We start from the raw sequence: 14,946 nt of genomic DNA, 5'->3' as shown, positions 1-14,946 counted from the left end.
AGCCCTGTAATACTTCCCTTTCCATTAACACTATGTATACCTCACAATGTGGCTCCAGCTGCTAGCAACTTTTTACAGTTCAGCTGTGGATCAGCTCCTTGTTGCTTTACTGATGACTGCTGATCACCAGTAGTGATCTTTCAGTACTGAGGGATCAAAGAAACTTCTGCTTATTCCCTGTCATTAAATCTTAATTTGTACTGAGCATAGACATTTAGATCTTTTCATTAGGTTTGCAAAATTCTTTCCACTTTTTCTGTGTTACACACTAGTGAGCCTTGAAGGACATTCCCTGAACAACTAATATTATTTTCCCTTTGAAAATACTTAGCAATTCAGTACATTAAAGTGAAAAGTACCCTGAAAAGCGATTACTCTGATACCATTCATTTCCTGCATTTTAGTTCTTAGAGGCACATCTCCAAGAAGCAACTTTCTATACTCTATCAGGTATCCTAAATACACTCAAAATGTAATCATTTCAGTTATGACTTCTTGGAAGAAAATATGAGTGCATGTATAATACTTCATTACAATATTGATTTGCAACAACTTCATTCGACCATAGAGAGAGAAAGTAATCTGATCTGCTCTTATCTGTTTACTGCCTCAGGCAGCATGCATAGAAGAACTAGATTCCCAGACCACTTTCGTGATATCCTTAAAGGCAGACAAGGCTTAAAGATAATATTTTGCTTTCTTCAAGGAATTTCAATTGGATAGGAAACCTTTTCTTAAAATAGATATTCTATCTAATGGTAATACTTTAAGGATTTCTACCAACACTGCATAGCAATTTAGGAAGGAACATGGAGAATTCAGATTTATGCAATATGTGTAGGACTTATCCAGAATATAGCTGAAGACTAGATCTAAATGTTACCTTGATTGAATAGCATGAAATTTTTAAAGACCAGTGTCTTCTCATCTCAGAAGATAGGTGTCGTTTCAACAGGCAGAGGACATTATTGCTTTTCACAAAGATGTTACTTCAGTGCAATTCCAGTTCCAGTAAAATATAGGGTAACTTCATAGAGGATAATGCAGTATTTAGATACTTGCCACCCAAACATTCTACTGAGTATTCCATCTTCCTTCCAATGAGTACAATCTATACATAGTACTGAGACTGAGAATATTGGTCTGTATTCTCACAGGCTGCCATAAACTAACAACTGATAATGCTAGAAGAGCTTTACTGTGATAATCTGAGCTTCGTTTCTCTATAATGCAAGCCATAACTTTTCCATGAAATAGATACCATTAAAAGAAAAAAAAAAGCCTAATGTTGATTAAAAACTTGCCACTGAAGGATGTTTAGCATTAATAATAACACTCATTCATGATTCATTTAATGTTGCCACATCAGCAATAAAAGAGGAATATTAGAAAAGAAAGAGAATAAACTGACCTCTGTTCCAAGTTATCTTGTTAAATGTATCTCAAGCCTGATCACCTTCATGGCTGAGAGCCAAAACTGTCACTGCTAACTACGCATGCTAACTAAATCAGTGCAAACACATCATCTCTGTGGTAGGGTATACTAACAGCTGACACAGTAGAAGAGTAAAAAATGAGAAGTTTTTTTATGTCTAGTAGCAGTGATTAATATTAGATAAGAAATAACCATTAGCCAGGAGAGTGTTGTTACAAAGTTACATTAGAAAAGTTTTCTCTTATGTTTAAAACTGGTCTGATTGCCAGTCTTCTGAACCTTCCCATTACAATGACCTCCCGTTGTCTGATACATAAATATAAGCATATATTCCATTGCAAAATTGAGATTATCCCTTCATACAGTTGTCTACCTGTTAGTGTCCACATCTGCACTAGCCATTTCAAATGATAGCATAGACATGTGTTTAGGCTATCGTCTTATTGCTACAGTCTTATTTTGTTTACTATGAAGGATGATTTTATCTGGCTTATGTTTCAATCCTTCATCTATTTTTTCTGGAGAGTACGTATTTTTGCCAGTGTATCCTATAATAAACCTAGGCCTTTAAAAACAGATGTGAGCCAGAGACAAACGTTTTCCAACTGAGAGAATAACAGAAGATATGATTGGGAAATGATCTCCTATAGCACATCAGATGAATCCAAAACCCAATATTTTCAGAATTTATCTGAAATCATCCTTATTTAAACATTTTTCCCATTCTTGCTGGCATAGACTTTTTACTAAAGATAATGTGTTCTTATAATTTACGACATCATGCAGTCATCTATGGATTTTCCTGCTGTCATTTTCTTTTTCAAATGGAACACATTAATACCAAAAATGAATGAAAAAATACAGCTGAAAAATAAATAAATAGCAAAGATCTTTCTTGTTCTATGAAATGAATGCATATCTTTCCTTGGAGTAGCTTATGCAACTTGTATATTTTTCATTACCTCTATTTGAGATAAATTAATACTGTATTTTTTAAATGGCAGCATTTTTACTAATGTGATCTTTTAACATTTATTTGATTTATAAGCACTGAGACTAGAAACTGAAATATCCACTAATCTTCTGAAATGGTGAACATGGGAAAGCCACTTTTACCCTTGAAAAAATTATACTTCACTCCCTATAACATGATTAATATATTACAGGGTGAAAGTTATGTTAGATCATGTCAAAGCAGATAGTTTGACATACATAGAAGTGTGTAGTAACTTGACATTTAGATTAAAATCAAAAAGCTTATTCTTGCTGCAGAAAAAGTCCAGCCATCCAAAAGATGGAGAGCATCATATCCATCATGTTAAAGTACCTCTCTCATGTGAGATTTTTTTTCATTCAGTCTATGTTAAAAGAACTTTACCATTTTCTTTGGCACTTCATATCAACCATGCTTTCCCAAAAAACTCTACTTTGTTAGATCTGCTTCCATTGTATATTCTCCTTTTTCTCTTTTTTTAAAGGAGGGCATCAGATGGGAACCTGCAAAAAATGAAAAATAAAAACAACAACCAACCACAGAACACTAGAAATAGACATCTTATGTACTTAAAAGTAATTCTGATATAGAAAAGACAAAAAGTGAATACCAAAAACCACTGTTGGTTGTAGAAGCACTCTTTTGGGCAAATTGTCTGTATTTTTCTTCTCTTTTTTCCCTGTAATTGTGGGATATTACTGTCTTACACAGCTTCTACAGAATTAAAAAAAAAATAAAAAAAACCATGCATCTCAAAATCTGATAGTAAAATATGATACTCTGCGCCAGAGTATACCTAATGAAATGCACAGTATTTAACAACGCTGCATGTGTGTTGGAAATGGGTGATTATCTGAAAAGTTTACCTCAACTGACCAAATTTCTGAGCGCTAAAGTCAGTCCAGGCTGCCATTTTATAATAAGAGAGCTAAAGATTTTTCTGAAAATATCATAGATAATATTGTTAGGATGTGGACTAAAGTCTCTCCATTCTCCAGTACAAAGCTGTTCTAGTTGAGTCGTATGACTATTGTAATGAATGATGATGATGGAGGATGTTTAAGGTGCTTTCTAACAGCACTATTCTAAAAACAAATGAACCAGGTTTTTTAAAACTACTTTTGCTTGATGTATGCAGGAAAATCTGTCCTGAAATGTAATAGACAGTATTCTTGGAAACCTGTTGAAAAAAATTCTATGTATGGAAATTGTTGCAGTTAGCTTCTTCTCTGGTGACATAATGAATCTACTTTCACAAACAAAAGTTTGCAGACCACCTTAGAAATAGCTAATTTGGAGTATAACTTGGTCTTGTTTCTCAATTATATTAGAATGATCATTAGATACTTTTCATATTAATTTCTTCTGAATACCATTTTTATATTTTTTTTTCTTTTTACAACCTCAGACATTTCTCTTGAGTCTCTCAGGCCATTCTGGCATTCAAACCATTTAAATGATGATAAAAAATCCACTAGGTAAACCTGTTAGCATGACATTCTCCAGACTGAAGACACAGTTTATGGTAATATAAAGAAGCTTGAATAATTAATGGAATGAAAACAGCTAAGAAAAGTTACCACCCATGTATTCCACAGATACTGCCATGAATGCCTTTCCTTATTAGAATTGTGGCTTTCAGGATGTGCTAAAAACTCAAAGGAATAAAAATGCCCTCCTATTCCTCAGAGGAAATATTCCCCTACCATCAAAAAAATTTAGTTCCTGTGGCTTGTAGGACTTACATGACTTCATTTGCAAGAGCCTGTGGACATATACTGTTTTCTGTCTCTATTGCAACTGCATAAAACAAATATATGTATTAGAGTGTGGATCACGAGAATTGTTTACCTTCCACAAGGAATTAGTTCTTTGCCCGCCAGTACCTGCAGCTGGGGGAGCACGAAAAATAGCAGGAAATAATATTTCTGTTTAGTGAGGTATGCATGAATAAGTGGGATAGCAATCACTAATTCTGAAATCGGTTTCTTGCTTCACAGAGAAATGGAAAATAATAAGAGGGTTTGGAAACAGACTAACCAAAGTGTTAAGTCCTCTCTGAGAAGCTGGCATTGTCATACTGTTTGAAAGTGCGGAGTTGTATGGATATTTCAATTCACTTATCTGTCTTCTACAACCTCTCCGAAAAAAAATGTGATCTGTGGACACTGCAATCAACAGAAAGCTACGTTTCTTTTTTTTTTTTTTAAATAAGTCTTTGATGAGTCTTCCTATCCCCTTAACGAAACAGCACTTTTAGATCTCTATATTGGCTTGCCACCTATGTATCAGATTAATGAATCATATAACGTTGGGGAAGCAGTGTATCATTTCATAATCAGTGTATGAAAAAGTGAAAAGGAGAAGACAATAAGAGCATATTTGGAGAATTTATGGTGTAGGGCAATGAACAAGAAAAGAAAAAAGAGACTACACCTAACCAAAGATGAGGTGTAACTCACCTTAGTGGAATTTACTAATTTTATCCATGAATAGCAAGTCTTTGTAACATTACAGTCACTTAGTGATTACTTTTTTGTTACATTACATTCATGACAATATTTCCATAATGTGTTATGCTGATAGGAGAAGTAAGACATTTTTCATATGTTAGCAACTTGAAAATACATAATAAATTTCTCTATACTATTTCTTCTTTCTTATGGTAAAAGGAGAGATGACCAAAAAAAAAAAGAAAAAAAAAGCCTGTCTGGTTTGAAAAGAATAGTGCTGTGCATAGCACAACAGCTCAGATCAGCTTGATAGATTAAACGTGTCATAAGGTTAACAAAAATGAAAGACAGGAAAACAAACTGATATCAAATCAAATCAGATATTGACAAATCCCAGGAACTATGTTAACACAGCATCTGGCAGCCAAGAGGAGTAAGAAGCAAAGCAATAGACTGTACTTGATGAAGCAATATATAATTCTACAAAGTAATGAGACAATGAGATATCTTTTTCACTGTAAGCCCTTTAATAATGACAGAAGGAAAATGCATGGGCAGAAGGGGTGAGACTTACCAAAGATTTTGGTAAACATAGTGAGCTCTTCAAATTTTCATTGCCTTGAACCTGAGATACTTCCTGATCTCTTTTCCAACATTAACTGTTATGAGACGTCCATTATATCCTCTGCCTACTCTCTGTTAAATTCTAAATTAGAATTTTTTTTTCTTCTTACCTACCTTGGTTTTGCCATCTAAACCAAAACCTACTTTACGTGATCAAGACAGCACAATAGTCATCTATTCCATGGCTGTAAGTGCAGAAGAAGTAGCTGATTCTTTTTCCTTAGACACAAACATACAGCCTTACCAATAGTACAATGCAGTATGGACTTACTGGAAATTCTAAAAGGTTTGCATTGTTCTGCTTTAGATTGCCATTATCCAACAATGATTTGTAAGAGTCAATCACATGTTCTAGATTTGCTATGCTTTTTTCTTTTTTTCCCCATGTATTTCTCTTAATTTCAAGGAAACAAGAGTTGACTTTAACATGAAAAACAAAAATGAGGATCAGCCCATTTCAACTCATTAACTTTCCTTTGAAAAGGAATATATTTAATGAAACTTAATGGCATTTAAGTGACTATGAACCAACATATTCTTCTTTAAGAGAAAAAAAAAATAATTAGTAGAACAGTGTCTGTCTTGAAGGACTGAGAATTAAGGTGGTTGTTAAATTAAAAGACTCATTTAATACTATCTTGGTATTTTTTTAGCTGTAGGTTTCTTACCTTCCTCTTTTCTTTTTTTTCTTTTATTTAAGTCTTGGCTAAATAAGTTTAAACAATAATAACAATGACCACTTATGCAACTAAATTGGTGAATATGTTCTTACTCAGAGTATTTCACTGTTGAAGGTGACAAGCATACCTTAATGCCTTAACTATCTGGGCCTTCTTATTCCTTCATATCAACGTCTAGAAGTCCCACAGTGACACTGTCTCCAGAGCCATTTCAGCTGTTATTTCAGTAAGTGACATGTCTTTAAGATGCTGCAATAAGTGCCATTCTAGCACATTTACTAGCAAGGTTCTCTAAAAAGTTATCTTAGAAGCTACTGTGACTGTCTCTCATATGAGTGAAGAGGTTCATTGCAGTTTGTTTTTGTTTAGTATGGAGAAATGAGAGGATGGAGAGAAAGGAAACCATTCCTGGCATTATCACATTCTGGACATTTTGGTTCTTAAGTATTCACAGAGAAGTCTCTCATTATTGCATTTACAGTGACAGCCCTGTTTTTTAACTACTTCTTAAGATTTATGTGGCCGTATCTTGAATGTATCTAACAGAGCTATACACCATTAGTTATTGTTGATCACACAAATGCCTTGTTTGCACATAAGTTCAGTTAATTAGCTTGATACAATAACTTTTACAAGATTAATAAATGTCTTAACACAACAGTGTTTGACTACTTCCAGAACAAAAGGGTATATGTGCCTTAATTTACCCTTGAAACATAGGTTTATAAATTATACAGTTAAATAAACTTGCAGGCCAGGGAAAAAGGGGGAGGTTTCAAAGTTTTTCTGAAAGTTTAAATTAAGTTGTTTTCACACTTCCATGTTATTCCCTTGGAAGATGATTTTTAAACCCCAAACTGGCATAGCTCATAGGCTGTTAAGTTTAAAAACTCATTACAACTTGTTTTCTCAGTTGAATATCCTGCAGACACATGGCTAACTCCTAAAAGTAGTTAACAGGGCTTCTCTCACAAAAAGAGCTCTTCTAAAGCACAGTGACCTCCTCCTCCTGAAAGTTAGTCCAGTGTCGACTACCTTTGAGAATTTTAGCCAAATCACTTACAGGATTGTATTTTATATTTGTATCTTTAGCAATTTATTTACTGCAAAAAAAAGATGCTAGGGGTGATGCTAGGGGTTGCTGAACTGTTAAAAATTAATACTCTGTTAGGGTATGGTCCTTATTTCTCTTGACATAGTGTACAAACTCTGCCTCCCTCATAGCATTAAGATACTGTGCATGAAGTTCTTATTCTGCATGTGAGTCATGTTCCAAGAATTCCCCCGGCTCTGTGACCGCAGTGTTTTTTCTGATTTACTATTTATTCACTCATATTATTAATAATTATTTCCAGAGCAGAACAGATAAGAATGTTTGTATTAGAACTGTGCAAATACAAACTAACTTCCGTCCAAAGCAGTAGTTGTGAAGTTTTATAAAGTCATAATTATATATATATGTATATAAAGTACAATAAAATATTGAAAGAAAATGGTTGAAGAAAAAGGCTCAGCCAAAAGATAGCTATGTGTAACTACTTCGCAAGTGGGGCTATTTAAATTTTTTGTTTGGTTTGATTTAATAGAAATTGGTTTCTGATAAAAATCAATGTTTTATTTATTGGAAAAAGTGAATAACAATAAAAAAAATGCTCATGCTTAAAGATGTTAGAGGAGCATTCAATGGGATTTCACTTGTGTACTAGTCCATTTAGCTCATGAATTTTGGCATATGGATCAGGCTGCTTGGCCAGACAAGTATCCTGCAATGACTTGCAACAGTCAGGAAGAGAAGATGCAGTGATGTGTGGTGACAGACACAGCCTGTTCAGACTGTCTGACACAAACGAAATAGGAAAAAAATTGAAGCTTTACAATTCAGTATTCATTGGGCTTATCCAGGAGCTTATGACATCCTTCATCACACATTAAAACATGTAGGAGTTTTCTATCTCCTGTACTGGTTATTATAAAAATCATTTAACACAAATGATGGGTCTGTGTCATTTCAAGACTGCCGGTTGTCTGGTGTTCAGTTTAGGAGGACAAATGAATGTGGTATTGAGAGAACAATTTAATAAAATCATTTTTTAAAAATTCAACACTGATGATGAAGGAGTAGTCTGACATATTAAAAGGACTTTGTTAGTAGCATTGTTTCTTTCTTACTCTTTGTTTTAATCTGGGGAAGGCCCAGTTTAAGAACATCCACTGGAGAACATTAAGAATATTCACTGACCCAGCTGGAGAATGTTCACTGCTTACAGGTATCAGTGTGGATAAAATGTACCAAATTATCAAGCTACTCAGGGTATCAATTGTCAAGCTAGGCAGGGCATCATTTATCTAAACCACAGAGTACTTCAGTGTTAGGTGATTAAACAACAGAATAGTAAATGAAAAACTCTAGGAATTTATTGGTACAATCCTACTGTGATTAGCAGCTTGAGCAATTAAGCCACAACTCTGCTGCCAGTGGTGGAGGAACTGTCCTGAAAACATCTATATCACTGAAGGAATCAGAACTTGTCCACTGCTGGAATGTATTCCACTCTATTTACGCTGATCAGACACAACAGAATGTTCATGGTTCATGGTATCCTAAAATATGTGTCTAAGGGGAGACGAAGGACACTCTGGAAGTTTCTATTTCCTTCTAGTAAGTATACTGGAAAGCCAAAATCATTTCCTTTGACTTGGATAACTAACTTTTACGTATCTAATATTTGGTCAGAGATATCCCAAAGAACTTTAGAATTTACTGAGTTAGAATATATTTTACACACCTGAAAATGGAGCTCTGAAATGTAAGTAGGTTACTAATATCCATGCTTTAATTTGGGAACAGAGTGAACATTGAATCCAGATCTGAGTGTCACTTCAATCCTTTCCCTGATTACTCTAACTGCTTCTCTATGTATTATACATAAATACAGTAAAAAAAAGTTTGTGCAGATCCCCATATCTTTTGAAAAAATGGACAGCTGGTACCTATCCTAAAGGTGTACATTTGAAACCTGTGTAGAAAAGTAGCCCTTTTCACTTGGTTTAATCCATGTCCAAATTGCAGGAAAACTTTTATCAAGATTAGGGAATGTGAAGTCATGTGACAGGTCATCTGTGAAGGCAAAGGACTGATGCATAAACAGATTCTTCAATATTTTGTCCAAATAGAGGCACAACACCCACCATTGATTACTAGCCTTGACTTTAAGGAAAAAGTGAAGCATGAACTCTCCTACCATACAACTGCCAGGTCAAAGATACTTTCACTTAAATTAAAACTGCTCTTAGTTGCTCAAGCGTGTTTTTCCTTTGTACTATGGCTTATTCTTTTCCTGCTGCCTTAAATATTTTAGCATTCCCTTTGTCAAGAGAACTTAAAAATTCAAAGGCTGCTTTAGGCAACCCAAATAAAGTCAACACCATAATTATTGAATTACAATTGCAAGAGTCACAAAAGTTGCTGCCTTTAAGTGAAAACTAACAAAAGCCCAGTGCATAAACAGCAATGACACCATCTTGTGTTAAGGCATTGTGCGGACTGGGATCTCTCTGGGGCCTGGCAGCCCAGGGTAGTGGGCAGGCAGGACCTGTCTCACCACCCCAGCCAGGATGGGGCATCCTGGGGTGCACTGGGAGAAGCCCTACCCCTAAGCATCAGGCCTCCTCTAGGGATGGACCAATGCTGGTCCGGGATGTGTGTGGGACTTGTGGCTGGACAGGGCAGGGCCACGGGGAGCTGGAGGCTGGCCCTGCTATGGAATCGCTTGCACAAAGACAGTGACAATTGGCCCTGAGGGGTTGAAATGCAGTCCTGGGCTGTGGGCAAGGTAAGGGGAGCCCCATAAGAGGCTAAGCAAGGGAAGGAATTGGGAAGGCCTCTTATTGCCTTCAGGTCCCTGACATCTTGTACTTCATGGAGATCTGCAAGAGAACCAAGAAATCACTGAAGTTTCTAGCAACTCCACTCTAGAAGGATGCAGCTGGACAGAGAGTATAGAGATGACAAGATGACAATGGGAACCTTTTATTTAAAAAAGGAAAAAAAAAAACAACAAGCAGGAAAAGACTTGGGAAAAGCGGGAAAAGCAGAAAAAGGTTTGGGGTTTTTTAAATGCAAAGCATACTTTATAAACAGAGCTTCATCTTTAGTCTCAAAATTGACTTTGTGAAAACAATCTGTTGCTTGGGCCCGTTATTTGTTTATAATCAAATATGTCAACAGGGAGGTCTTACAAGGAGAAATTAATTTTAAGTAGACAGAAACAATACAGATCTGGGAGACTGCACTGCATAATTTTCTGTCCTGAACATAATCAATACAATAGTTAACTAAAAGTTCCAGTTTGAAGTCCACTGGTTTTGGTGTTTTGCCTTCAGTTACATTTATGCAACCTGACTGAAAGTAATGGAGTTGCACAAGTGAATCTGAAGGCAATACTTGACCTGGAAAAATCTTTATTATTGGTGATCTATTAGTCAGATAGAAGACAAATAAGCTTCCAAATCCCAGACCTAATTTAAAGGGCTGGCAGTCAGAAAAACTGAATGATTGTGATTGAGAAATTGGGGGGGAGCTATTGAATGTGACAATACTATTTTTGTTGAGTTTTCAGAATAGCCTTGCACTTTAAGAATTAATCACATCCTGCTGCTTATTCCCTACTTGAAGGCAGAATGCTCCATTTTGATATTACAATTGGTTGCCATAGAAATGATAATAAGGTCAAAAAAAAAAAGGATTATGATTTCAGGTGAGGCGTAAGCTGCAGGAACACTTGACAAACAAAGAGCTTTCTTCCTTAGAAGTATCAGTCACAACAGATATAAAGAACAGAAATATTATAAATATTTTTACATACACACACATATAAATGAAGTTAAATAGGGTATTATTATTTGCAAGATCCTAACTATACAAAACCAAATTATAGATTAGGTCTTGAAAGTTAGCACACACACAAAAACAACCAATCAACAAAACCACAAACACTCCCCCCAAACAAATAAACAAACTCAAATTAAAAAAAAAAATCGAATACCCAAATCCCTAAATATCTGTTTATCAGACGAGACCTACAGGTTTTATTTTCCTTCTGTTCTTCATGTATTTTACTTAAAAATAAGAACATGTAGCTAAGATTTTTCACATAATTAGATATAACATTTCCAGGCTTTTATGTTACAAAGGAAAGAATCTGGAGCATATCAAAACTATTTATACGATGAAGGAAAAAAAAAAAGCCATAATTATAAAAAGCGCTTTTAACTACTGCTGTAGTTACACCATTGATTCTTATTTAGGTGCCCCACCATGACAACGCAACTAGCTTATGGCTGCAGTTATTTGGTCTCTCAGGATCTGATTGCAAGCTGCCTTAATTTTTCTTGACTTCTCTAATCAGTCTAGACCACTTTCCCTATCTACAGGTATATATCTAGTAATACAAGAAAGGAGAGGAGAAGGACACCCTGGAAAAAAAAGTGGGTGTTACACTACTGCTAGAAAAACTGCTCTAACCCACAACCAGTTTCTGAGGATACTTTTGGAAATAAATTGTACAGTTTAAGGCTATTAGAATTTTTCTTATAGCAAACACATTCCTTTTTCTAGTGCAGACACAAATTTACTTAGGCATCTGTGCAGCAGGTCTGGCCCTTGAGTCATATTGCAAATTACCAAATTAATATCACTATATATGTTCAGTAGGTACAATAGTGTGATGGAAGAATGTTTAAATAGTTTCCCTCTGTGAGTGGAGGCTATACTGTTGCAATGAGTGGACACTAAGTTCCCTTAAATTACAAAAACAAAGTACAAATGCTGCCAGTGTCACTTTTAAACACTTTCATTCTATGATCTCACACTACAACCAAAGAAAACTGGAATAGATAATAAACTCCAAACTGAAAATGTTACATATATTAACAGTTACAAATAAAAAAAAATAAGTAACCCTATTTAAAATAGCATGAGATAATATCCCCCCACTTAATTACATAAACAATTAGAATAATGAGTTAATGAGTTGGCTAAGAAATGACAATAAAATACAAAGTTTCTTTGAAAACAAGCATAAGGCAATGATCTCCTGAAAAAAACTTCTGGTTTGCACTTCTTAAGAGTTATACCCTCACTTTTCTAATCTGTTACTGAGATTCTTTGAGAGCTGGAAGAAAGAAAGAAGACACGAGTGTTCCTTTTTTCTGTTAAGAATGTTTGGATTTTATCTATTTTTTTAATTAGTTCTTCTTCTTGAAAGGGAGTGCCCTTTTGGGGCACAAGGTCAGAAAAAGAAAGCTGCAGAAAATCTGTGGAAAATGGACAGAACCGTGTTCCTTCTGAAATGCTACAGAACATCCTCATCCAGAAAAGAAGCTGGAATTTTCCTTTCCTTCTTTTCATTTCCTAAATGAGCTCTCACTGTTTTAATTGAATGCTTGCAGAGTTCATGCAGTGCCTGGTAGGAAAACTGATGCTGCAACAAAGATGCACCTAAAAGGGGTGTTCGTGGGCTTCTCATTTAAGGTTTGCTATCACGGCACCAGTGAAGTATGACTCAGATTTTGCTAATGAAGACACTAATGCATTCAGTATGAGAATAAACATGAGTTAGAGATCTGTGTGCAGTTGCAGGGCTATGATCTTATTGAGATTGTGGAGACATGATGGGATGGCTCCCATGACAGGAGTGCTGCAACGGAGGAATACAGGCTCTTTAGGAAAGACAGGATGGAAAGAAGAGGAGGGGGAGTTACCCTTTAAGTGAGAGAGCAGCTGAAGTGCACGGAGCTCTAGCTGGGGATGAGGAGACAACTGTGAGCTTATGGTTTAACATTAAAGAGTCTTTACCTAGACTAATGAAGAGGTTTTCCATAAGTGAAGGTGACCCCTCAAGTCCTCCAAATTGGGTACATACTCCCATCTCCAATATCCACGATAATAATACTCATTGTTGATAGGTTTTGGCACACATTTCTTTCAATTACTTATTCTGCTCAGTGCTCTGACAATTCTTATTTCACCTTTTTATTATCCTTCTTGAAATAAACTCCCTTTATTTGACTATTATAATGATTTCTTCCCTGGGCTACTAACATTTTCTTTGTAGTTTCCTAAGATGACAATGACAAGCATCAGCAAAGTATATTTGTGATGCTTCCATTTTTCACTCCTATTTTCACACTCTCATTAGAGGCTAATACTGAAAGTTGTGTCACTGCTGTATTCACTTATTTATTTTCCAAATCTATCACTTGTGGATTTGTTATGCAGTAGTCATATTTTCACTAATAATTTTGCAGTTGATATCAGAAAGTTGAACATGTCAAAGAAGGCATTCATTATAAGGGGAAAAAAACCCAATTGTTCTCCGAGTTACTGAATAACAAACTACACTGTGTAAAAATGTCTCATTATCAGCTGTCAGAATCAGGACTGGTGATTAGCTCTATAAATTCACAAAAACTTAAATGCTGTTGATGGATATAGGTTATTACATGAGTATGATAGCCAGACAGTATCCTCAAACAGCGTATTAGATGTGTAGGATATGCTCTGACATCATTTAATGGTGGAGCTTTCCTCCAGTGAGTAAATCAGTATAAATAAGGCAAAGAGCTTCACTCTTAAGATTATTTTTTTTTTTTCCTTTTTTAAAGTGGCATGCATGAAGTGTATTTACTAATGAAGTGTAAACTGATGTTAGATGGATAAGGAGCACCACTGGAGACCTAAATAATATTTCAGGACAGTTAATTTTTCTAATCTGTGAAAGTTGCAACTCAGTTCCAGATCTGACTCTCTTGCCTGCAAGAAAAAATATTCTATTTCACCCATGATCACAGGAAACATCTCCAAAAACCATGTGAAGCAAACCTGGATTTTGCTAAACCTGCATTAGATTTTATGAATAGTTTATTTCTTCTTTTCCAGTATTATGGCACTAGTATTCATACTTCATTGTCCAACATGATAAAATGAGTACAAGACCTGAGATGAGTGAGATTTATTAAATTTTGTACAGATGCACTGTCTGCTCTGTAGATACGAGTTGAAACTGAAGAGGCAGAACAGATATTTTTATTTTCAGTTTATAAAGAATAATAGACTCAGAGAATCATAGGATTACTTAGGTCTGACAGGACCTTTAGATCACCAAGTCCAACTGTTAAACAAGCACTGCCAAGTCCACCACTAAACCATATCCCCCAGAGCCACATATACCCATCTTTTAAAAACCTCCAGGGATGGTGACTCAATCATATACCTGGGAAGCCTCTTCCAATATTTGAGAACCCTTCCTGTGAAGAAATTTTTCCCGATATCCAACCCTGATGTCTTTTTGGCCACCTGGGAACACTGCTGGCTCATATTCAACTGGGTCTGCCCACCCAGCTCCTTTTCCACCAGGCAGCTTTCCAGCCATTCTTAGAAACATAGAATCTTCCTCAAGCCCGTAGCATTGCATGGGATTGTTGTAACCCAAGTATAGGACCCAGCACTTAGCTTTGTTGAACCTCATACCAATCCAGTGTAGATCCCTCTGTTGTGCCTTTCTACCCTCATGGAGATCAACACTTATTCCCAATCTCTGCAAATTTACTGAGGGTGCACTCAATCCCATCACCTAGATCATTGATAAAGATATTCAACAGAACTAGTCCCAATACTGAGCTCTGGAGAACACCACTTGTGACTGGCTACCAAGTGGATTTAACTCCATTCACCACAATTTTTTGGGCCTGGACATCCAG

Source organism: Calidris pugnax, unplaced genomic scaffold (assembly GCF_001431845.1).
Source record: "Calidris pugnax isolate Ruff unplaced genomic scaffold, ASM143184v1 scaffold219, whole genome shotgun sequence".
Lineage (NCBI taxonomy): Eukaryota > Metazoa > Chordata > Aves > Charadriiformes > Scolopacidae > Calidris > Calidris pugnax.
The sequence above is the reverse complement of the archived record's forward strand: the minus strand, read 5'-3'. Positions refer to the sequence as shown.